General features: G+C 37.9%; 1 protein-coding gene across 2 annotated transcripts in view; it reads left to right on the top strand.

The window, feature by feature from the left end:
• Positions 1-25010, top strand: part of GABBR2 (gamma-aminobutyric acid type B receptor subunit 2) — a 476962-nt gene that overhangs the window by 69073 nt on the left and 382879 nt on the right. Inside the window, exon 1 of one of the 2 annotated variants that reach the window (XM_027643927.1) lies at positions 15621-15723. The exons of the other annotated variant lie outside the window; for it this stretch is intronic. The gene's annotated coding sequence lies outside the window, so the exon portion shown is untranslated. Of the gene's footprint in view, positions 1-15620; positions 15724-25010 lie in introns of those variants that run through there. 2 annotated transcript variants of the gene reach the window in all.

The following is a 25010-nucleotide window of genomic DNA, read 5'->3' as shown; positions in this document are numbered from 1 at the left end:
GCTGCTCCTTTTACTTGTGAGGCACTCCAGTGCTGCCTTTGTGGGAAATGGTACCGAGACATTGTCTGCTGTGTGGTGAAGCTTCCCCCAGCAGGTCCTGTCTTCTGCAGTAGTTGGTACCACTCCTCTGGACACACCCTGCAGTCCCAAAGTTTGATCCTGACTTAGTAGCTCTCAAATGTAATCCTTTTCCTTAAGTGGAGAGTGTATTACTATTTGTATTGAAAGTAAGCTGGTCTGTCGGTACTGAAATTCATCTTTTTCAGCCCATCCCTATGCTCCGGAAAGCTATGTGGAGCTGTTATCTTTAACATTTTATTTGCTTTTCCTCTTTACTTCCTGTTAGTTTCCCCTAGCAAATTTATCAACAGAGATTTTTTTGTATTTGCTTTCAGTGCTGGGTCTGCCTTCTTAATCAAAGCAGAGAGTTTTTATATTTGTCAGAGTGTTTGTGTCAAAGCATGACTTGATTGATGACTTAGTGCAGCCAAGGCATCTTCATTACACAAAACTGGAGGGTTAGACCTGCTCATCTCTGTCCTAGGTACTTTCTGGGCACAAAAGTTGGTAGTTGGGAGGTTCCAAGGAGACGTTCGTATCTCTCTCTCTCTCCCTATCTCTTTATCTCGATATGATCTCTCACTTCTCTAGCCCAACCAAAAGAAAATTTGAAAATGCAGAATAAAGGTACCATTTAAAATCAAGTGATCAATAGAAAGCAACATATGCTGTGACATATCTAAGGACCTGGGGCAAAAATGGGAGAGTAGAAGAGGTCTGAATAATTTTCACAGGTGCAAGGGGAATAGGTGGTTCATTGGTCAGTCCCCAGGTATTTTTTTTGTGGCACTTAAATTACTACCTTTCAGAATCACAGAATATGCTGAGCTGGAAGACACCCACAGGGATCATCAAGTCCAACTCCTAGCCCTGCACCTGTCCTGTTTTAGAGAATTATGGAAAGCAGAAAAGCTCTTGCTGAGAGTCCACAGCAGGGGTGTCCCTTAATGTGTAAAGTCTTGCGGTGGTGATGGTTGTCTCCAGTTTTTCAATCTCTCTTGGATCAGGTCCTGTTATTAACCCTTCCTTTTGACTTCTGTTCCTTACCTTAAGTCATCAAACACTCCACAAGGTTCATGTGTGCATAAAAAAGAATAATTGAGACATATCAAAGGTGCTTTTTCCAGCTTTCATATGGTCACCACTACAGACTTTATGAAAAAAGAACATAGATGTTATGCTCTGGAGTAAATATACTATCAGATATCAGCAGTCAGTAAATCCTAGGTGAAGTTTTTATTATTTACTTCTGCAAATAAGCTTTGACAAGAGAGTTAAACTAAGAAACTGCTGCCTTTCAATTTTATTTTCCAGAAATTCATGAATTAAGAGTTAAGATGTGGTGAAAAACTGTGTTTACTCAATGTTGTGACTTGACTGGCACAGAATGGCCATGCTACCTTGGAGATAGTGTAAAGGATTGTTTGTTTACTGTCTCTAAAGTTACAAGAAAAAGAATAGTAATACAACTGTAAGGAATTTAACACTGGATCACAATGATCACCAGGGTTTTGGGGTTTTTTTTAGATTGTATTTGTAGGTTCTTACCTTGTGCTGATTCACAGCAAGGAAGCTTCTTGGAAAGTTTAATGAGAAACTTCTTGATCTTCCATTATGATTACTTTCTTCTTATTATTTCTGTTTCAAGAGATTCCACAGAATCAAGTAGGAGAGAAGTTGATTTCACCTTCCACACTGTCAGATGACTGCTCGGAAGTGCAAAGCTATGATTTTACTATTTTATCGTTTTATAAAGTCAGATAGGATGTTGAGGATTTTGGTACTAGTAGCCTAGTTGTAGCACAAATAATGGGAAAAGATCAGAAAGTGTGCAAAGATACCTTAAATTCTATTGGATTTTTTTTTTTTCCCCATGAAAAATATCTGTGGTATTCAGTAACTGGTAATATAATTGTGGAGAAAAGGAGTAGGCACAGTGCACTTGTCAATAAATGTGTACAATCTAATTAGGAATTAGTTCTGTGAAAAAATACTTAATAAAGCCTGATGTCCTGGAGATTTGAGTCCTCTGTCCATCTGCCTGATCTCTGCATGCACTGTGATAAATATAATTTAAGCTTTCTTTGTGTCCAGTGGGATTTCATCCCTGTTCAGTCTTTATAGCACTGCTAGCTACCCCATGTTCCCTAATGCCTTGAGCTGTGGCTCAAGTAGAGTCTGTGTGTGGCCAGAGACTGCCCATGTCCTGCCCACTTGGCAGATGACTGAGCTTGCTGGACTGTCTCACCTTAGGCAGTAGAGCACTCTAGTTTGCCTCTTACTGTTTCTTGGTCATTAGTTTTCATCCCTCTTAATAATAATCCTTTGGGAGTTCAAAAAGGTGAAGGGTTATGAAGAGAATGATACAAATGGTACATTTAGAAAGTCACTCAAGAAGTGAAAAAGCAAAGAGCAAGATGTGATGTTTTCTTGCAGGTTTAGGATTCCATACCTGGAGATTAAAAAGAAGCTTTTCCTCCTAGTGGTTGTTTCCTGTAGGTAAGAAAAACCCTCCCTGGGTGTGATGCATTCAGTCTAGGGGCGAATCTGTGCTAACACCTCCGGTAGGGATTGACAAATTTGGTCCTCAGGACAGGATTTGGACCTTGCTGGTTTTCGGAAGAGGATAATCCTTTCTGGATTTCAGTCACAGTCAGCACAAATCCAGAATTTGTAAACAAGAGCAGAAACAATGAACAATACAGGGGAGGGAAAAGTAGTACTGAAAGGAAAGTCCATCATGTGGAAATAGTGGTAAATTTTAAATTTTTCTTAAAGTCAAAGGACTAGTCACAACCAACAGCTTAGTGTAATTTTTGAAAAGAATGAACTTGTTGAAAAGTGTTGATATGGCAGAATTCAGGAAAAAAATAATATGGGAACAAGTGTGTTTGTGCTGTACAGATCCCAAAGTGTTAACAGATTTGGTATAAATGCATTTCTAAAAATATACATTTATGAAGAATGTCAGTAGAGCGGGATGAGTTTTTAGCAGGGCTGACTTCCTTTCATATTTATAAATCTTGCCTGCTTGCGTGGTCTCTAAAGTAATTTGAAATTCCACATTTGCATATTTATTTCTTAACCTTAACATAGCAATAAAATGTATAGCCATCTCGATTTTTATTACGCATCTCATGCTTGAATTTAAATTAAAGGAAAAGAACCAATTCATTAAACTGTAAGCTATGACAACTACAGGGATTTTTTTATTTAATGAATTTTCCAGTGAGTGAAATTATTTCTGTGGGTTTTAACTGCAGTTATATTTTGATATGATAACAAAATATTTTAAGGTTGATTTTTTTCCTGTGTGTATAAAGAACCAACATGTATACCAGGTAATTCTACTTTTAAAACACAAGATGAGTTTGCTTCTACAAGAATTGCCATGTCAATACTTCTTTCATCAATACTTCTATTAAGCTGCTTTATGATAGAGAATGTGCACATATCATTCCCCAGGATAAAGGGTTAGAGAAACATCTTTTCCATTTACAAATCTTTCTGAAATTATCAATAAATAATAGCTCACTTTTCAGGAAGAATGTGTAGTATATAATGACCGCATGTCTATTCATTCTATGATTATAACTGATGTTATGAGATTTTTCTAGAAGTAGATAATTACCAGAAGATAAAATGAGAGAAGTATTTCCTCCCTCAATGAGATTTCAATGTCCATAAGAACACATCCTGTGGAAGCATTTATATGACAGCTATAGTAAGTGTAAAATGAAATAAATGCTAATAGTGTATGTACCTAATTCATCTCTATGACCTCCATATGGAAAACACTCACTAAAAATGCTCAATTAATAATACTGACATTTTGCACAGAAGGAAAGAATGAGTAATTTGGGTGATTTTCTTGTTTGCAGTGTATTGGGCTTATTCTCTTTAGGGAAAAAAAAAGGGAATTGTGCTAAAATTTTGTTGTACTTAAATCATGCATTTAAGGATGCAAATTGCTTTCCCAGATAATGAACACAGTGTTCCAATAAGTGATGCTTTAAAATTAAATGAATCAGTTTAAACTTAAGTGTTTATGTAGTATTTTATTACTATAAATATAAATTATTGGAATTATGGAATTGCATTCCAGTGTTGTCTCCTCAGTCTCGTATTCTTCCATTTCATGCTCTCCTCTTGGTCAGGCATATTAGTCTCCATGAATGTCTTTGACTTCAGGTTTCAGCTTGACGTGACTCAGAAATATTATTAATATATGTGAAAGTGTGACACTCTTCACATACTGGGTCAGGTCTGATCTGCTTGACATATCTATATACTCTGAAAAACATTTCAGAATAATTGCTTAAAAAAGAAAGTAATTTCCCATCCTCTGGGTTGCAATGAAGATCATTAGCTGTGATATAAATATATTCCGTTCAAAGGTGGAATATTCAAAATGTTCCAGATACTCAAAACTGAATGTGGAAATAAAAATTATAAGGTGTTTTAAGTTCGTAATATAATTTAATTCCATTTTGACATAGTTGGTAAAAAAACAGGACTACTCTCTGCACCTTCTATTTTGTGGTATAAATAAGTGAAGCTAATATTTAGCCTTCTCCTAAGATATACTTTCCATTCTTGTTATTGTTATTATTTTAGAAGCCTTTCTCTTCATCAGTTGCACAATGAATTAATCATTCTCAAATGTTATGATTCAAGACGCACATGATAGTCCTTTTTGGATTATTTGCTGTGTCTGGAAACATTTCAGTAGATAATTTTTAAAATTGCATTTGATGTTTTTGCATTTAAATGTGATATTTAAATATTTACCCCTCAGTTTGCAACCAATGAGCTCCAAACCTAGTGTGTACTTGTGTTTTACTGATTTATCATGGAATGGTTTGGGTTGGAAGGGAGATCATCTCATTCTAGCCCCCTTGCAGTAGACTAAGTAATTTACTACTCGTGTACATATGCAATACATACAGGTATGTTGATGCCGTGGAATGTTGATGCTAAAAAATAACTCAGGACCAGTTAATTAGGGGTGAGATAAGGAAAGGGTTTAATTGTGCCAAGGCAATAGATGTTACAGGACGCACGTGCCGAGCTGTGCCCGAGATGTTACATTTTATAATATTATCTGTCCAATCCCAAGTGTGTCCACCCCGTAGCCTTTGGTCCGGTCCGCCCCAGGTCGACCTCCTTAGAATTGAGTCTGGGGTGTATTACAGGACCACCTTTTCATCACCATCACGATCTTCAGAGCACAAAGGGTACACAGTCATCTAGTTCTTGACTGTTCTGTTGTTCAGACCTAGATATGGGTGTTCTCTAAACAGTATAGGCCTTGCCTTGACAAGAGACTAAACATTGCCACTGAATTCAGGGGTAGATTTGATATGGGGAGCATAGAATGGGGTAAGAGGGTTAAGGAATGTGTAAACTACTTGTACTACAGGGAAAGGGAGTGAGGGCTGTTGCTTTTAAAATCTACTTCTACTACTTATAAAACTTACAAAAATTAGAAAAATAAAAAAAACTAATAGGGGCTTAAGGCATCATGTTATATGGTCCAGTTGTCAGCTCTGGGCTAGAACAGTGTTTTTGCAGTGCCTGCTGCAATCAAAGGTGTGTTTGCACCCTGTGAAACCCAGTCTGAGCAGGTTTACATAGTTAGCCTGGGTGCAAGCCAGAGATGTTCTGGAGCAAAAAGCATGAACTAGTGAGCCAGTATTCATAGTCCCAGCACAAAGGCAAGGCTGTAAGAGATGGACCATTGTTATGCAAGCTAAATTAACAATAACTAGCTTGCCTTTACCTGTAGGGCATGTGTTTGCCTTCAAAGCAGGGGAATCCTGACCATACCAATCCCAAAGGAGTTACATGCCCGGGTGGTCTGCCCCCGATGGCCCATTTTCTCCTTCAGAGCAATGGGAGAATGAAGTTGCTCTCTGAGGATCTTTCTTGTGGAATGTTAGCTTTCTTGCATTCATTTAGGAGGCAGAGTGGAGGAGGAGTAGAAAATAAGCAGACTTCTTAGAGTTGTGCTAGAAATACAATAGGGTCCTCTGCTTAATTTTGCTTCACCAATAGGAAGAATTAGTTGAAGGACACAGACCCCTAAATTCAGATTGAAACTCTGCAGTGTAACTCAATATATTAACAGAGACAAATTCACATCTGTCAGTACAAATACAAGCAGGAGACTGTCTAGTCCTAAGTTTTAATATTTGCATATGTCCAATATGTGACATCTAAATACATTTAGTGCTCTCACTGTCTACCTCAAGCAGTACCTCTGCTTTAAGGATATTTGCTCATTCTAACATGTCTTCAAGAAACTAGAATTCCCACTATTCATAACAGAAATATGATAAAGGAAGAAGAAAGCTAGAACTAGAGATAGATGGAGACAGAAAGAAAGAGTGATATTGGATGTATTATGTGTGGAACTAGAGACTTACTGATTACAAATTCCCTAGGAACTGGGAAAAAAGTGTGACTTAGAAATGCAGACCTTACATGTCTAAAATATTTTTATGATGTTTTGGAAATTTTCAGGGACTGTGGAGCATTTTTTTTTTTCATAGCAGAAGAGCCCTGTTGGTGGTCAGAGTTCTTTTATGTACGTCACTTTGGAGATGCAGAAGGAACAAATATCTCTAATACTTCTGGAAACGTGGATTTAATACTTTAAAAATGCCTATTTGTCATGCAGTTTGTCATTTCCACTATGTGGAAGCCCTTATGTTCATTCTTTGGTTCAGTTGTTTTTAAGATTGCAAAAACTTCTTTTGTGTTGCAGATGTGTAGTGTCACGTATTAATTGACAGTGACTGACCTGAGTCCTTTTTTGCATTTATAGTGTTTCCAGTTGTTATAAGTGAGTCTAGTTGGGAATGTTGCATCGGATCTATAACTTACTGAAGGAACAAAATGACTCTTAACAGTGTGCCAGCATGAGGAAGAAGGTTGTAATTTAGAGACCAAAAAAGAGAATTAAGAGGTGTTAATTATCTCATCCCTTTGTACATTTGTCAGTTTTTAACTGGCCACTATAGTTTTAATACACAAAAGAACTCTGTCCCTGTTTCATTTTGTCACCTAAAGCCAATTTACTGGTGTGGCTGTGAATAACCTCAAAACTGCTTTCTGTGACCAAAATGAAAACCATTTTTTCAGTTTTGTAAAGCAGGACATTTTAATCCAATTGAGTAATGAGATGGTCTTAATCTTATTGAGAAAATGTAAAAAATAGATCAGATCCTTAACTATGATGAAGCATTTTGTGTTATCTTGCACAGCACAGTACAAATCAATTAAATTATTCTTTTTCTTGAAAAAATAATCTGTTCATTATTATTTGAAGTAAATTTTTTTTTTTTTTTTTGGTTTGAGAAGTTACAGTAATGGGAGACTTCTATGCCTCTCTCTTTTGGAAGCATCTCTGTGTGATTCAGCTGCAATAAATTTATTTCTTTTAAGTTGCTTTGGTACCTATGTTCTCTAGCTATTCTTATTTACCATGATAGAAATATTAACCTAGAGTTATGGGACAGATCTAGGTGAGTAGCATCAGAAGTATATGCTTAAATTTTTTTTAGTTTAAGTTTGATATAAAGATCAAAAATAAGCTTCTGCTCCAACACTTTGAAGAAAAAGTTGAAATGTCGTTTAGTCCTTACATAAAAGAAAGTTGATACTCTTTTGAGGAGAATGAAGGGAGACATTTTGGGCATTTTTAAGTGAAATAACTGACGTGGGTATGAATTACTGATAAGCTGTTGAGGGAATGACAATAGGAACGAATGTACGATAGTGGAGAACTGGAAACTGGGGATTGCAGTGGGGCAGTAATCACAAGTCAGAAGCAGCAGTTGTGACTCAAAAACAAACGAGTTTTTCAGCTAAAAAGTGCTGGTTTTAACTGTAGATCAAGGATAGAAATAGTGGTTTTGTCCCATTTGATGAATGTTCCGTGTCTGACCTCTTACTGATAGTACTAGATCTATGCTGACTTTTAACCTCTAGTTTAGCGTTATGTAGAGTACTTACTATGAACTCATATGCCTTAATGTAATTTGGACATGATCCAGTAAGTTGTAAGAGTGAAAAATAATTTCTCTATGACACAGTCTTCTAAAGGTGTTGAAGGCTGAAGTATGTCAAAACATGTTCACCTTCTGTTCTCTGTTGGTTACTGTCCTGCACTGTGGATGGATCCAAGCATCACTACAAACTGAAGGAGATGAGACTGTTATGACAAACTTCTAAACAGAACATGGCAGATAAGAATTTCCTACCCCATTTTCCGGACCTTTGCAGTGATCTATCTATACCTGTCTCTGGGGAACTGAGTTTCCCATTGCTATTTATAAACAGAAATTATGTGTTTGAGTAAAAGCAGATAATGGCAATGTAGTTAAGATTCTCATAAATGCATTACTTTCAGCAACAAAGTATCTTTTGCTTTTATTAGGAAAAGGGTTATCACTTGTGTGCAAATAGGCTAGAGCCTTTATTGAGGAATATATTCATGTAGTTGCCTTCAGGTCTGCTGAACAGGCACGCAGAGGTCAGTGAATCTATTCAGTGCTTAAATGCTGTTAAAAGAAAGAGTGGAGTTCATCAATTCTACTCACTTAAATCTATTTGATATTATAATTTGTTTTCAGCAGCCTCCTAGAGTTAACCTACTTTAACTTCCTTGTGTGTGCCTGGCAGCTTCAGAGCCAAGTGCCTGAACCATATGTTTGAGAACCGTGTGGTTATGCTGAGGCATCAGCCGGGTGGGAGAGGGAGTGGTTGTGTAAGGAGGCCAACACAGCCTCGGGGAAAGGGCCAAGGAGGCATTGGGAAGAACATCATCTTATCCTCTATTTTACTTAGTAGGTCCAAAATACAACTGGTTTTGAGATAGTCCTCATTACAGGTAATTCTGTGGCTGAGCCTGGGAATTTTCCATTGAGAAATACAGAATATTTTCAATATATCTTGGAGAACTGCTCTGGGAAGGAATCTGCTTGATGAATCTGTCGTCAGGGAGGCATGTGCAGGCTTAAACCCTGTGTTGTTTCTGTCCTTAATTTTAAGGATCAAGGGATAGATAGGCTTGCTCAAAAGATTAACGTATAATTAATGTATCACAAATGTATAACATTAAGCAGTACAGATTTAAGTATGTACTGACCACCAGCTTTAGCATGTTGTGATACTGCATTGGTACAGCGTCTGTCATAAGGTAACTGACTAAATGCACTACATTTATAGGATTAAATGACAGATAGTGTGTTGTTTGGTTGTTTTTTTGTTTTTTTCTAAATAGGTTTATTAATGGTAATAAAGGACAAAATAACTTTGAAGAAATTTCTCGCATGGGTACGGTGAAGTGCAAAGAGCCATTCTTGTGAAAACTTGTCACATAAATATATATGGCTAAAAAAGCATGGATTTATTGTGGAAGATTTAGGAGGGGTTCTTCTTTGATTCCTTGTTTTATTAGCCAGCGTGGTTTGTAGCCCTGTACCAAAAGGCAATTAATGTGTCTGCCATTGCACTATTCCCTTGCCCTCTGGAAAGACAAAGTCTCAACGTAGCAATGTGTGTACAATACTGCTATGGAAGCAGTCTGTTGCATTTTTGAAACATGCCACCTTAAAACACTTTTTAGTGGGTACCACTCTATCCTGTATATTCCGCAGTTTTAATGTAAAATATTGCATAGTCTCATTATTTTAACTTGTTAGAAATGTAATTGGGGAGGAAAATCTTTAAAGCTTAAATTGTAAAGATAACTTTTTTTATTGACCATTAAGTTATTGCCTGAGCTACTCAAGACATAGAGATTTTTCTAACTAGATCAAGAGAAGTAAATGATGTTGGGTTTTATTATTTAATGAGCAGTTGTGATTTAGCTGCAAATAGGCTGAGAAATATTGACTTCAAGGAAGATATCAGAGGGCAAAGTATCAGTGCCAGTTACGACTGTGATCCTTCATTGCATAATTAGAGATGTTTAGGATGGCTAAAGGGTAGACCAAACTATTACTGTGAGCTTACTTTGGTGGTATAGAAACGAACTGACAGTGGTTGAAGATCTGGCCCTACAGGACTAATTCCAGCGAGTTCCTTTATACTGATGCTTTGCGGCAGCACCTGTGTTTTGGAACATATACCACCCATAGGTTTTGTATGAAACTGTGGTTTTGGTTTGCAAGGTTTTCCAGCTGAAGGAAACTAAAGAGCAAGTAAAGATGTATGAAAAATGAAGAGAACACCCCAACTGAAATGCATGATCAAACCACAGATGAAATAATCTAATCTTCCACTAATGTATAAATAAGCCTTTTCTGTGATTGTCCCATGGGTGCTGTGCAATAACAGATGAGGAACCTAGTAATTTCTTGATTTTTCTATGGGAGTAAGATTAACTTACAGAGTGACAGAAGTTAGAGGTGGAGTGCTCTTGAAGAAATTGTTTGTTAAGATGTCATCTGTGTTTAGTATTAGGCTAAAGAAGTGTAAAAAATGTAATCTGTTCTTGTGAAAGAATTGGGAGATGTGCTTTTGCTACAGTTTGAGCAAGTTTGGAATTGTGCATTTGGAGGTACTCATTTTTTTTTTTTTTTTTTTTTTTTTTGCATTACTGAGATTTGTTACATGTGACCTGATATAAAAGGAAACAATCATAGTGAAATCTCTGGAGATGTTTAAATGTCATACAGAGGGGAAAGTAATTAGAATGCAGAAGAATTTCTAAATGTCAAGATACATGAGTAAATGTAACCTCATAATTTGTATAGTTTGCAGTTATTTAGGTATATTTATATATTCAGAAAATATTGTATATGATAGCCATTGAAACTGTGTAACTGTTAGGAAAACAAACAAGTTGAAATATGGCCAATATTACACTGTAAGGAGGAAGAGACCAAATATTAATATTTTAATGACACAATGCTGGAATACACAGAAGGGTGTACATCAAATGCATGTAATACTATATACATTTTATTATAAATGTTGCAGGTAACACAATTTAAAGGTGTTTCCCCTCTATTCCCTGTACACAGGCAATAGGAACATTTAGCAAGGGGGAAACGTATGGGCACAGCCTCTATCAACTGTTGTCTTTTCCCTCTTTCAAATGAGTTAGCCTTTAAAATATAAACCAACTGTAGGTAATTATAAGGTGTATCTCATAGTTTACTGAGAAAATATTTTTGAACTTTGGCTTAATTTATTCCAGTGCCATTCAGATGGCAATATTCATAAACATCCTTTAAATGTTCCCATTTCTTAATGAATAAGTTTTCCATATACTCTAGCTGCCAGTGTAGCTAAGAGTTGTGAGCATGAGATGATCAGGATCGTGTTTTGGGTTGCACAGCATTAAATTTCTGACCTATGCTACAAGCTGAACCTGGAGAGATTAAAGCCCTTGAGTTTTACAAACACACTCTCTAAATATGCATGGTTAAGACTGTTAATCACAGAATATGCTGAGTTGGAAGGAACCCATCAGGATCACTGAGTCCAACTCCTGGCCCTGCACAGGACACCCCAAGAATCACACTGTGTGCCTGAGAGTGTTGTCCAAATGCTTCTAGAGCTCAGATAGTCTTGGTGCTGTGACCACTTCCCTGGGGAGCCTGTTCCAGTGCCCAACCACCCTCTGGGTGCACTGCAGTTTCTAATTCAGTACGATATACGTGTAACAAAGTGAGAATCCCAACTGCTGTTCTAACTCTATTTCATCTCTTTATTGTGGCTTCTTGCTGCTAGCGAAAAGCTGGAGATCTGTCTAAGTTTCAGACTCTGTAGCAGTTTCTCAAGGTGATGACTGTGTTTTGTTTGTTTTTTGTTTGCTTGTTTGCTTTTCTTTTTCCTTTTTTCCTCCTTTTGTGTCACAGCACTATGAGCTATTTTCGAAAGTAAAATTATATAGGACTGTCTACTGGCTGGACCTGGAGTTTAAAAATACAGTTTTCTCCCCTAGATCATTTCCCACAGCTTATTTAGGTGTAGCAAGGGTATCTTTCCATGATTAAAATAGCTCCTCTGTAAACCACAGCATCAAGGTGTCAAGCAATTTAAGCACCTATTTCTTGCTCTTCTAATTCTATATATGATTTACTTGATACTTTTCAGGATTTCAGTGCTGTACAGTGCTCAGCTTTGCACATACCATGGAGTTAAATTCTAGTTTCAAGGAGTCCATGAATTCATGGTAGATTGAATTAATTCCTTTTTCTGTGACAGATGTGTGTATCAGAATAGAAACTGGACTGTTAGGCTAAGTAGTAGGAGGTGCTCTTGTGGATTGAACACAGCGATGTGGTCAGAGAACCTTGTTAAATGCTTTTATGCTACGGTGCACTTAACAATTTCATGGATTTGTTGTGCGTTTTTTGTTTCTAACTATGTTCTTGGAAGATGGTGAGATAACACAGCAAGTACTTAGTCTGGATCAATAGCATAGGAAAAGAAGTGGGTATAGGATATGAAAAGAAGATTTTAGTATCTTTGAGAATTGAGGTTTTGTGTGGAATTTTTATAATTACAGCAGTGTGGTCTAATAAGGTGAAACTACTTCTTAATTGGCTGGCATAGTTTTTTAACTTACAACTTATTTTCATTTCTGCCTGAAGAAAGCAAATGTGATAAACTCTGTAAGGAGATTTCAATGCTTTCTGATGTACTCCAGCAGAACAATTGCCATCAGAACAACAACAAAAAAAAGTGTGCCCTGGTGTCTAAGGGCTGCTTGTCTGCCAAATGAAAACATCCATTTATAGAAAACGGAGCTATTAGGGCTCTTTCTAAATTGAAAAATACAACGGGGAAAAATGTATGATCAGAAAGCTTCAGGCATTGTTGTTGTTTTTCCAGTGATATGCAGGCAAAGAGATTTCAAAAATGGAGTATTATAGCAGGGCACACATACGCAGCAGCCTGATGTCAGTGAATGGAGCTTTGTGTGTTCTCCAGCCCTGTCAGGAATCGTCACATTGGTGTGGGTACTGAGGTCTGGTGACTACTACCGGGCTTAATTATTTTGCCTGATCTGACGTTAAACATTATCTTCCAGGCAAAGAGATGCTTCTTACCTGCATCAGCAGTGTTTAACACCTTTGCTTGCTTTGTGTGACACCTGTGTAATTTTTGGGGAAAGCTATGGTTTTGTTGATAGAAAAATCATAGCTATTGTGGGCTAATTTTAACTCTGGCACATGGAGGTGGATGGCCAATGATCACAGTGGGTTTACATCTGCTTTTTTTTCAGGCTTGAAGTTGTCACACTACCCTTGGTCCCCCTAATATTCACCTTATTTAATTTCTTATGTGTGTTTCTTATGTGTTGTAGTGAAACAGATTTCTTTAATCTGATTTCTTTAAATCATTAATTCAGGATGAAACTTCAACTGAACTCCAAAGTGTTAGGAAATTTAGGCAGATGAATAAATGTATGAAAGCTCCAAAGAGAGAATTGCTTGTCTGCCAAGTCACTTCCCTGTGATTAAAAGATGCTGTCATTTAATTGAAATAAATTATTGCTTAAAAATCACGAACCAAAGACTCAATAAAATGACTTCTAGGATTAGCAGACTTTTGAAGATGACAATACATCCCTGAATAAAATCCATATTTATTTTATATGTCAAATTAAATGAGACTGTTAAAGAGTTTTTGCACTTTGCCCGTATTTCATTTTGTTTGCATGGCCTACTTTTAAACTTACTTAAATTAATGTACTTAGAACCAAGACCTCTGAAGATAGTGAAATTACTGTAGCAAATAACCACTGTAAGGAAGAGGAGGATCAGACATGGATGTGTAATATTAAAAGAATTCTTCATGAATCTGCTTTTATAATGAACTGTTGAAAAATATGACTTAAAAACTAAGCCCTAAGATGAGACTTTAAGAAATGCTGCCAGAAAAAGAAATTTCTTCAACTGTTGGTAGTGTTAATGGGCTACCACCCACTGCCCGTTTGATGTGTAAGCAGTCATGGGTGTGGATAAAACTATGGGCTTAATCATCGTTTAGTCAAGCTAAATGTAAGTGGAATTAAATGTCCTTCTTCACAGTGATACCTAGACATGGTAAGAAGATAGATGGGAACCTAGGAAAGCTAGATGATGATTATTATTATTTTATTACAATCTTAAGCTGAAGGCATATGTTGAGAGGTTATACATGCGTGTGAGCGCTCAAACCAAAAAAATAGGACAGAAAGAATGGAAAATCAGTAAAAAAGTAAGAGAAGAGGTGTGAGTACAGCCTCAGGAGATGTAAAGACATGCTCTTTGTTATAAAACACACTGGGGATGCATCTCTGGAGCCATCATAAGAGTGAGCTTGCAGTGAAGCCAGCCCAGATAAGGGCTTACTGCTGCAGAAAGGGAAATTTCTTGTGCCTTCCCTGAATGAACCTCCCCATCCCATCTGCTTGCCCCTTATTTCAGGGTAAGCTAGTTTAACTCACTGATTAGGGGAAAAGAAATCACCTGTGTACTTTTCTGCCTTTTTTTTTTTATAGTTTCATTATATTCACTGCGTGAGCAAATGACTGTCTAAACCAGGCTTAGTGAGAGGGGTGGCAGGAGCAGAAGGTCAGGTCTCATCAGCAGTGAGGTGTTAGTTCAGCTTCAGTCATGGGGATAACCTGCAACTCTCAGATGCATTAAGGGCATGGGTGTGGAAAGTGCATGTGGATTGTTTTAACAACTCAGTTTTAGGCTTTTTCTGCTTGCTCTAGCTTCATGTTTTTCAGTAAATGCCAAGACTCTAAATGAAGACTCATTAAAACAGCAAAAGCTCAACTTACATATATGATAACGTATGATAATTTTCACCCTAAAAAAGTAGGGGAATTTAAGACTCCTGTCAGAGGAGATATTGGTTACCTGAAAAACTGTGTCTAGTTTGCTCTCTTGAGCACAGGCTCATGGTGATTTTATTGAAGTCTTGTGCTTGTGAGGAGATTCATAGAATGGCTTGGGGGTTGAAAAGGACCTTAAAGATCATCTAGTTCCAACCTTCCTGCCATGGACAGGGATACCTCTCACTAGCCCAGGTTGCTCAGGGCCCTGTTCAACCTGGCCTTGAACACTTCCAGCGATGAGGCATCTGCAGCTTCTCTGGGCAACCTGTTCCAGTGTCTTACTACCCTCTGAGTAAAAAATTTCTGCATAACATTTGATCTAAATCTCTTCTCTTTCAGTTTAAAACCATTCCCTCTTGTTCTATCACTACCTGCTTGTGTCAAAAGTCTCTCTCCCTCTTTCTTATAAGCCCCTTTTAAAGTCTGGAAGATTGCTAAAGTTTCCCGAGACCCTTCCCTTCCCCAGGCTGAACACCTCTAACTTTTTCAGCCTATCTTCATAGGAGAGGTGCTTCATGTCTCTGATTGTCTTTGTGGCCCTACATCTTTCCTGTGTTGAGGACCAGGTGGGGTCTTATAAGAACCAAGGGGCAGAATCGCCTCCTTCGACCTGCTGGCCATACTCCTTTTGATGCAACCCAGGATAAAGTTTAACCTCTGATCTGAGAGTGCACACTGCTGGCTTGCAGCACAGAAGAGTGTTGCTGGACCCACGACACTGAAGTAGCAGGAGAGAAAGCAGACCTGGGAGAGCAGAAACATAGATGCCACTTCCCGGGTGTTCATGATTTAAGGAAAGGCAGATAAAGGTAACAGTATCTTGTGTTTCCTATGGTGGTGCTATGTGGTTCATTCTCTGCCTGGTCAGGCTGTCCCAACCCTAGCTTGTGCACCTCTAGTGCATACAGAGGTGGCAGGGTGGGAGGTCTGATAGTGAGATTCAGTCTTCTGACTCTCGTGTGTTCCTTAGGCTGCTCAATCTGTCCTCACAGCATCCTTCTTAAAGACAGCTAAATGGAGCAGTGAGTGACAGTAGTTCACCCTTGTCATTGTCTGTTCATCACTTAGATGTCAAGCATCAGTAATTGTGTAATTTCCCCTTGCATTCACTCTTTTGTTTTACCAGAAAAGATGTTAGCATAGGCTTTGAATTGTAGCAGTAGATTTATTGGTCTGGATACATCTAATCTTCCCAATGTTTGTTGACTGTTCATAAATGATGTTGTGCAATAGGTTGAAATGGATTTTTTTTTTTGCTACCTTGAACAATTCAGAGTGCAAGCTCCTGACATGACAACAGCGTATTTAGGAAGGAGAAACTTTAAATGCATAGTACAAATCATTACCTCCTCAACTAAGAAAAACAGGTAGCAGAAGTAAACTGTTTTCTTGTGTGTGTGAACAGAATTTAACTTTGACAGTGATTAATTATTACCATTAAGCAAAAATGTGGGAATTGTAGAAACTTCTCTTCTACTCTGGGCCCAGAAGAATGTTTGATCTAGTGTTGGCTGATCACAATGTTGGTTCTAGCAATAAATTAGGGTCCTATATAGAACTTTGTGCAACTTAAGTCCACCATATTGACAATGGATTTTAGCCAATTCAGAGCCTATCTGGAAATAAAATGCAGGGCTAATGACAAGCCCCAGGTCAATATGAGAATCAGAAATGAAACAATATCCCCTCCTCTCTTCCAGAAAATAATTCAAGCAAAGGAGTGCACACACTGCTGAGGAGGCTGAGTTTTAATGCTGGGCTTAGTGCGCTCTTCTGCTGTCTGTCTTCTGACTGGCTGTACTCATTAAATTCTTTAAAAATTTTAATTAAAGAACAACTAAGGTTTTAGCTTGTATTACCTGCACTAGGTGAGTGATAGGAAGCTAGTTATTCCTGACATACAGCGAAGTGCTAGTTATTTACTCTCTCTCTCTCTCTCTCTCTCTCTCTCTCTCTCTCTCTCTCTCTGTCTCTTTGTCTCTCTGTCTCTCTCTCTCTCCGCCTCCCCCTCTCCCCTGGTTTTAGTGTTTGCTGAATACTGTGGGACATAAGGAAGACCTGCACAGAAGCTATTACAGCTGCTACATGCTTCTGTTTTATATCAAATTTTGTCTGGTGACAATCCTAAAGCTCCTTGTATTACAGAACCATTGTACTAATCTGCTGATGTTAGGGCTTGTATTCCCTAACTTCATGATCAGTGGGCTAGAACAAAGAGGAGGAAGAAGCAAGAGGGGGCATAGCATGAGATACTATTCTTGAAACTCCTAAATTATCTTCTATAGCTAATTTCAGTCAAATCAATGCAGATATATTACACTCAAGGGTATGCTAGTGTCATGAATGTTTGGGACCGACATCTCAATCATGTTTAGTGGAAAACAAAAAAAAGGAAGAGAACATGTTGATAGTACTATATAAAGCACAGGTGTAGTATATCCTGTTTTTCATCTCCTTGTACTAAAAAAAATTTCACATTCACATATCCTTAAAAATATATTTTTTATAATGATATTGCAGTGTGTTGGACCACTTCCTTTGTGTTTGAATGACAACATTTGTGAATGCTGGATCTCAAAAAGCCTTATGTAAGCTACACTGAATAACAGAGCATACAGTAATGAGGCAACATACAAGATGTTCTCCCAAGTAAAATTGATACAGAAAGCTCTGTAAAAAAATTTTGGATGTCTGTTAGAAATCCAAATTATCAGTGTGATAAGGCTGTCTTATAAAAGTATTAAATAGATTCTCAAAAGGCTGCCACAGATGTGGTTTCTCAGAGGATATTTCCTGAATGAACATCTGCTGCAGTAGCATGCCCAGCATCTTGTACTTATTTAGACATTTCAGGTTGTACCCTTTGAAGAGAGATGCCAGTAGTCAGTGGGAAAGCAGGACAAAAGTATTGATAGGGTGCCAAGAGTGTTGGGTTAGACACAAGTCTGAGCTCAGGATCAAGTATTAGGGGAGTTAGGACACATAGGAAGGCATATAGATGCTGTATAGGCAGAGGCTTATGTCTGTCACTCGTTAGCAGGAAAGAGTATGATTATGCATATATTCATTTGGGCTCTGTAAACCTAGCCCTGGGGTAACAGTATGCAGAAGGAAGAAATGAGGAAAGATTTTTGATAGAGTGTGAAGGAGAAGGATTGGAGTGAAAGTAATTTGGATGTCTCAGGGCAGAAGTGGTGCTAGGCTTAAGGAGTACTCAGGGAAGAGATGTGAACTCTATATGATAGTACATTCTTGCACACACAACTGACATCTGCTATTTCCATTCCTATTTTAAACAGATGGTAGGAAATCAAAAGAATTTATTTGATTACCTAAAGGGAGTAATTCAAATGAGATCTGTCCTTAAATGACAAGGGCTCACAATCACAATTTAGATGGAAGAGTATTTTAGCACAGATTCACTCAGTGACATTTTTGTCTGCAAGGATTGGTTCAGGTTGTCTTACCTTATCTAATTTTACCATCTCTCTGTTCCTACCCATTTTGCTTCCCCAACCTAAATCTCCCCCGTACTATTTTCACAGATCTATGGAGTATAGCGGTCATGTGAAAGACAAGATTCTGATGCTGAAACATATGAATTGCATTTAAGAGTTTTTCTTTTGTAGCTACAGGCTTCTGTATGCCTCCTGACTAGCAGTGACTCCAGTGTGAAACACTGTGCACCCTACAGCTGAGGAGCAAGGTGATGGTGATCAAGGGTTTAGTTCCACAGGATGGAGCATATGTTGGCAACTTCTGGGGCTGGTCCAGTTCAAGGAACAATCTTGAAAAAGCAATGAATGGATATTAGGAGCGTTTATTCTAAATCAGATCCCACTTTTCTGCTCTGTTTACCAAGATTAGCAGATGCCTTCTTTCCAGGAATATAGCCTACACAATCTGGTGTTTTCTAGGAGAAGCTTTAATTACAATAAGTTATAAATACCTTAAATGATTATAGTATTTCAATATTTCATTTAAGTTATTACAAGGAACGTTACTGTCATTACTTTCACTGAGCTTTTGTAAACTCTAGCTTGCCAGGATTTATTCTGGGACTGCAGCAAAAGGTGACACATCCTGTGTTTGTGGACTAATAAATATTGTCATATAGCATTTTTACTCACCTGTTGGAAGTTGCTGGGTGAACATAAGTGTGTAAAAACAAAAGAAGATATCACTTGTTTGACTAAACTATGTTTAAAAAGCTTTTTAGACATATTGAAATTAATTTAGTTAGAAAAATTACTGCATGCCAGTTTGACATTCGTACAAAGAAAACAACAGATGATACCAATTGTCCAACTATCCATAGCAATTTGTAAATAATACTCTTTATGGTTGCAGAGAACAAACCATGTTGAAAATGTAACTTAAAAAAGCAAAACAAAAATCAGTATTTCAAATAAAATCTCACATGAAAGCCAGAGATCATGCTGTTCTTATGTTAAAATTAACGTACCTTTCCTTCTCAAACATATATGTTCCTACTGCTGTCTTAAGTAAATGTTAGCCAAAATAATTTTCAACTTTCCCAATACAAAATAATTCTTTTCGGTGATGGAAAGTTGTAATACAGACCTTAGGCTCGAAACCTTACAGTTTTATCTGCACAGCTTCATTCAAAAAATGGGGTTTAAGACCCTATTTTTTCAGCACTCATGGATGTTGCTTGAAATTTTGCAGACCTTGTTGTATCAGTGCTGGAATTGCTACTGGGTTAGCTAGAAATAACGCTGCATTGGAGGCTGCTGTGAATAGACCCATGTGAGGGTCTATTGTTGTTGTGAGGCTGATTTTGCCTTTCTTTCTTTGCTTCAGCTCTTGTGGCTACTTATTATTGGAATATCACAATTAATTTTTCTTGAAAAGTACCTTTGGGGATCATCTGGTCAACATCCTGCTCAAAGTAGGGCTGATCTTGAAGCTCTCTCAGGTTGCTCAGGGCATTTATCTGTTAGGTGTCAAAAATTTCCAAGGATGGAGATTTTCCAGGCTCTCCAGTTAACCTGTTCTAGTCCTTGATCATTCAGCTTGCCTTTTTACCTCTTAAAGCTAGTCAGAATTGCTCTTGCTGCAACTGGTGACTGTGACCTCTTGTTCTTTCATTGCGTGTCTGTGAGAAGAGTCTGTCTCCATCTGTATTCCCCCTGTTAGGGACTAGAAAGCTGCAATTAGAGACCTCGGTAGCTTTCTCTTCCTAAGGCTGAAGGAGCCCAGCTTCTTCAGCTGTTTCTCATGCATCGTGTGCTCATCACCATTTTGATGTCTTTCCTTGGTTTCTCTCCTGTTTATCGTCCTTTATATCTGAAGGCTTAAAAGTGAGCGAACTACTTGAAACACAAACAACGATGACTAGAAGGGAATAGTCAGTCCTGTCAAAGCACTGGCTATGCTTTTGCTAGTGCAGAGCAGTCTGCAATTACATTCACTACTGCATACCCATACTGCTGACCCACGGTCAACTTACTGTTCACTAGACTCCCACTTTCATGTCTGTGCTGCTTGGCCTCTCAGTTCCCAGACTGAATTTCTGCATGGGGGGTCTTTGCTCCTATGTGTAAGACTTTGTATTTGCCTTGATGAAATTCATGAGGGTGCTGTTAACCTTTGGCTTGTCAAAGCCCCAGTGATGGGCAGTGCAGCTCTGCAGCGTGCAAACATAACAATTTGACTTGGCTGAGCTCAGGTAAATGAATTATGAGCAAAGGACTTCAGTTTGCTGTTCCAACAGCTTCTTTGAAGGAGAAAGGTGTGTCCTTTGGGGATCTATCAATGCGAAGTTTTGGCCTCTGTCCTGTTCCATGTGGCCCGACAGTTTGTGGGGTTGCCATGATGTTCCCTGTAGCTCATCCAGCTTCTGACTTTTTGTACTTTCCAAGCAGTTCACGAATCACTGATTAACTCTAAGAAGCTAGCAAAGTGGGTAATATTAGCTTGGAAATCCTCAAGTAGTTAAATTAATGACATGTTTTATGTTTGTACATCACCAAAATATTTATTCAGAGATCGGTGGCATCAAGGAGTTAACTGCCTTTAGATTCAAGTCTAAAAGGGTAGGTCAGACAAGCATTTGCTGGCGGGACTTGGACTCACCATAACAAGAGGTTTGCTGACTTTGACCTTCGTGTTTACAGCATTAGCTGATATTTAGAGTCTCATATTTCTATCTCTTCTCAGCTTGAGATAGTCCAGTCTTGCCATCCAGAAGAGGTTTTTTTAACTGTCAGACGCATGATTGTCTAGACAAGATATATTTCCATTTTCCTGCTAAAGGTGTCCTGAAACTGTTTGAGTTGAATTAGAAGCATTCCTCTGTCTAGACCATCAGGGGGGAAAAAAGGTATCTTCTACTCAGGTCCTTGATGACTGGTTTTGTGTCTTATATAAAAAAGAAAAAAAAATCATCCTACACAAAATAAACATTTTTCATTTAGTGGAAGAAATACCTTCTTGAAGACTTAACCCTAAATATTTTCTTTAAGTTTGAAGTCCCAGAATGAGTTATGTTAGTAGGGGTGCTTACAGAAATTCTGTGAGGTTTTAAATGGGGCTTATTTCCAAATAGAAGGCAATTAAATTATTTATAAAGCTGTGCCAAGATCACTTCTGTTTTATTATTTCTGAATAGAAAGAAGTGCTGTTTGCATTTCTTTGAACAAACTGTGTCACTTTTAATGCAGATACTTGATAAAAATGTGATTTTTTTTTTTAAAGGGGTTGTCTTTGTGCTGAACTAGTACTTCATATCAGCTTAATTTACACAGATCTTACATAACTTAGTCATATTGTTTTACATACTTTGATTAAATGTTCAGCATCCTATCTGCTGAACACTAAGAATTTGTAATTAAGAACTTATCCAATATTTGCTGAAGATGAGAAAGTACAGGAACTAAAGCTGCTAAATATTTTTGAAAAGGCCAAACTAGACATTTCAAGGTGTGTGTGCAAATTTATTTGCAATAATAAATCATGCACTGGAAGGTAAATGCTTTGTACTCAGTGAGAAATATGAGGGTGACCAGTATAAGTTGCTCCTCATACACCTGATAGAACTAATGCACAGACAAATTGAAAAACCACCAAAACAGGACTCTAAAGAGTCTCTCTTCTATTGCCAGGAGCTAGTCAAAAGAAGAACTAGTGTTTTGTTAGCTGCAAACTAATATGTTTTCCATATGCTGTGGTATAGATCAGAAGTATGCAGCCCTCAGAAGTTGATTATCAGTAGGCTATGTACCCAATACTAAGTACCAAAAAGCCTTTTGTTTGTTGACTTGAATGTTAAAATGTAAACTTGGGAAATAATTTCCCTGAGTAACACTGCAAATAACTCTTGTAGTTTAATTTTTCTAAATTTGTTTTCTATTGTGATCTCTATTAATTGATTATGTTCTTATTTGTTTCTAAAGTTTATGGTTGAACACACACTGTTCACAGTTTATGAATAAAGAAAATTCACAGAAATGGTTACACCGTAATGGAGAGAAAGCAGTGGACAAATTTTCTGTTTTCCTTCCCTTAGTAGAGTTTTGTTATCATAGTGAATTTAAAGTATGAGGAGCTCTGAAATCTGGAGGTGTGCTTGTTTTGTCATATCCACATCTAACTGATATCTGGGGAAATACTCTAGTAAGCTGAGCTTAAAGAAGTGAATAAGCTTTTGTGGTTAGAGGAGACACATATAACACTTTCCCCCCACCCCCAACTCAGGCGCGTTTGCATGCTAACACACTACATGCCACCCAAATCCATATTAATATTGTGCGGTTTGTGATTCGTGCATATCCTACCTTTCTCTCCTCTTCTTTGCTGTGGGTGTGAGTCTTCTATCTTCCAACTCATACAGTAGCTTAAACTATGTTTTGAACATGCTGGAAGCAGGTACTCACTGACAGTCTCCCATCAGTTTGCGTATAGCAGTGTAAGTAGGAGGCACTGGGAGAAATTATTCCTTTTTTTTGCCGATGGTTTTACTGTTGCTAGGGAATGCAAATTCCACTGTGCCCAAGGAACAACCTACTCTGTGATCTCATGAACTAGCACCTGAGATGTTATTTTATCACTTCATGCTTCTTAACTCAGCAAGTTGACTTGTACTCTGATGGAGCGATTGATGGGGTGGATTTGTTTTGGGGTTTTTTTTGTTTGTTTCTTCACAGTAGGTGGTTTTTGTTTGTTTGTTTGCTTCTGGGTTCGTTTTTCATGATTAGTAAGTGGAACTCTGCTAATAAACTGTCATATTCTTAAAGCCAAGTTGGGTGTTTGAAAAGAGTATGTCCTTTTGACTGCTGTGTTGTCCTTCACCTTCAAATCATCCCAGTCAAATCAGAGCTGCAGGAAGACTTGTGGCAACCAGCAACACTGTTGTCCTTGTCCTTCCTCTGTGCCTGCTTCTGCATGCACATGCTGACACACACACACGTGTACATACACATCCTGCTTTGCCAAAGTGGAAAAGGTGATGTGAACTCTTCTCATCCATTTCAATGTGAGGTCAGCACATTTATATTTGAACAACTGTAAATATTGGTTGTAATTTGTCAACTTGCTTTACCTGAAGTGAGAACTACATGCATAAACTCTTCTCATTGGGCTGCGGAAAGGTAGCAGCCAGGTGATGGTTTCTGACCACAGCTTAAGTAGAAAATGCTTTTCTTGGCTCTCCTGCACCATCTGGTCTATGGCACAAGAGTGTTTTTGTATTTTATCAAAGCCTTGAGATCCTAGGCTTGCTAGTATGTGTTTCCCATACTGGTTTTAAAATAGATGTTGTGCCTCTATCCTGCACCAACATTTTCCACAGCTGCCAATTTTTATGCAGCTTCCACTAGCCAAAAGAAAACCTATTTATATCTCTTTTACTGCACCATGAGTTTGTAGTAGAAGACTTAATGACAGAAATCCGTTTCCTACCCTTGAGACACTGAGAATTGCATCAAGTAAAACATTTGAAATCTTGTAAGGTATTCAGAGCACTGGTTCATTTTGAGGATGGTTTCCTTGGACAAGGTCATTGTCAATTTCATATTTGACCTGGTCAGGACTTGTACATTTCCCTTCAGTTTGTTGCCTAAAAAAAGTAGCGAGAAATGTTTAACTCATTCGCACCACTTCTTTTACCTTTCTGATGCCAGGGCAAAAATTAAAATTGATCCAGAGCTCTACAAAGTACTTTTTTTCACTTGACAATGTAGTGTCAGCCATGCTTGACAAAATGATTAGAATCATTCTATTAACATTTTATATCATGTCAGCCTGTTAAGATTTTGGGTGACAGTCAGTACATATTTGACAAAGGAATGTCAAGAATCTGTACTGTTCCCTGGGCAAACTTAAAGCAATTTAGCTCTGTTGGAGTACATGGTGTAAGAGAAAGCAGACTGTCTTGAGGAACTTGATATTTGCATTATTTTTTAAATTTCTGGGCAACTTAGGATTGAATGAGTCTGTCAAAGTCATGGAGATGTTTAAGGCAGGGGTTTTTATGTAGACAGATGGAAAAACTGATCTGTTTATCCAGTTACTGAACTAGTATGAGAATTTCCTACTATGAGTCATTTGGAGTTAAGTAGAGTTTAGTCAAGCCCTTTTTACTAGAGTTTAGGCAAGTCAAAATTCAGTTTACAAAACCATGAATTCTACTCATGCATATGAGCTTTGCTTGGGGGGTAGCAGTGCCTAGCAGACCATTATGTACCAAATTAATAGCAGCAATCAGAGAAGTGTCAAATACAACCACAATGAAGGTAACTGGGCAAATGACAGAGGATTTGGTAGTTTGGAGCTTCTTTATGATGTGTCAATGAGATTTCTGTAGAGCTTGGTTAACAGCCAGCAGGAATTAGTCATTCAGTGAGACATGTCTGAGGGAATTCATACTGGGATTCATTATGGAGTATGCCGTGCACAGAGAGAGAACAGTGTCTTCTGTGGCTCTTGATTCATCTTTGGTGGCGAGCAGCAAAGTAGCTGAAGAACAAATAAGTTTGTTGTGAGTGTCACAAGTATATACCACATTTAAGAAACAAAATGAGATAACTAAGGAAGAGAATTAGGGTGACCTAATTAGTCTAAGATGGACAGGCTA

Source organism: Corapipo altera, unplaced genomic scaffold (genome assembly GCF_003945725.1).
Source record: "Corapipo altera isolate COAL_440 unplaced genomic scaffold, ASM394572v1 24b, whole genome shotgun sequence".
Classification (NCBI taxonomy): domain Eukaryota; kingdom Metazoa; phylum Chordata; class Aves; order Passeriformes; family Pipridae; genus Corapipo; species Corapipo altera.
Note: the sequence above shows the minus strand (reverse complement) of the source record. Positions and strands in the feature narration are given on the sequence as shown.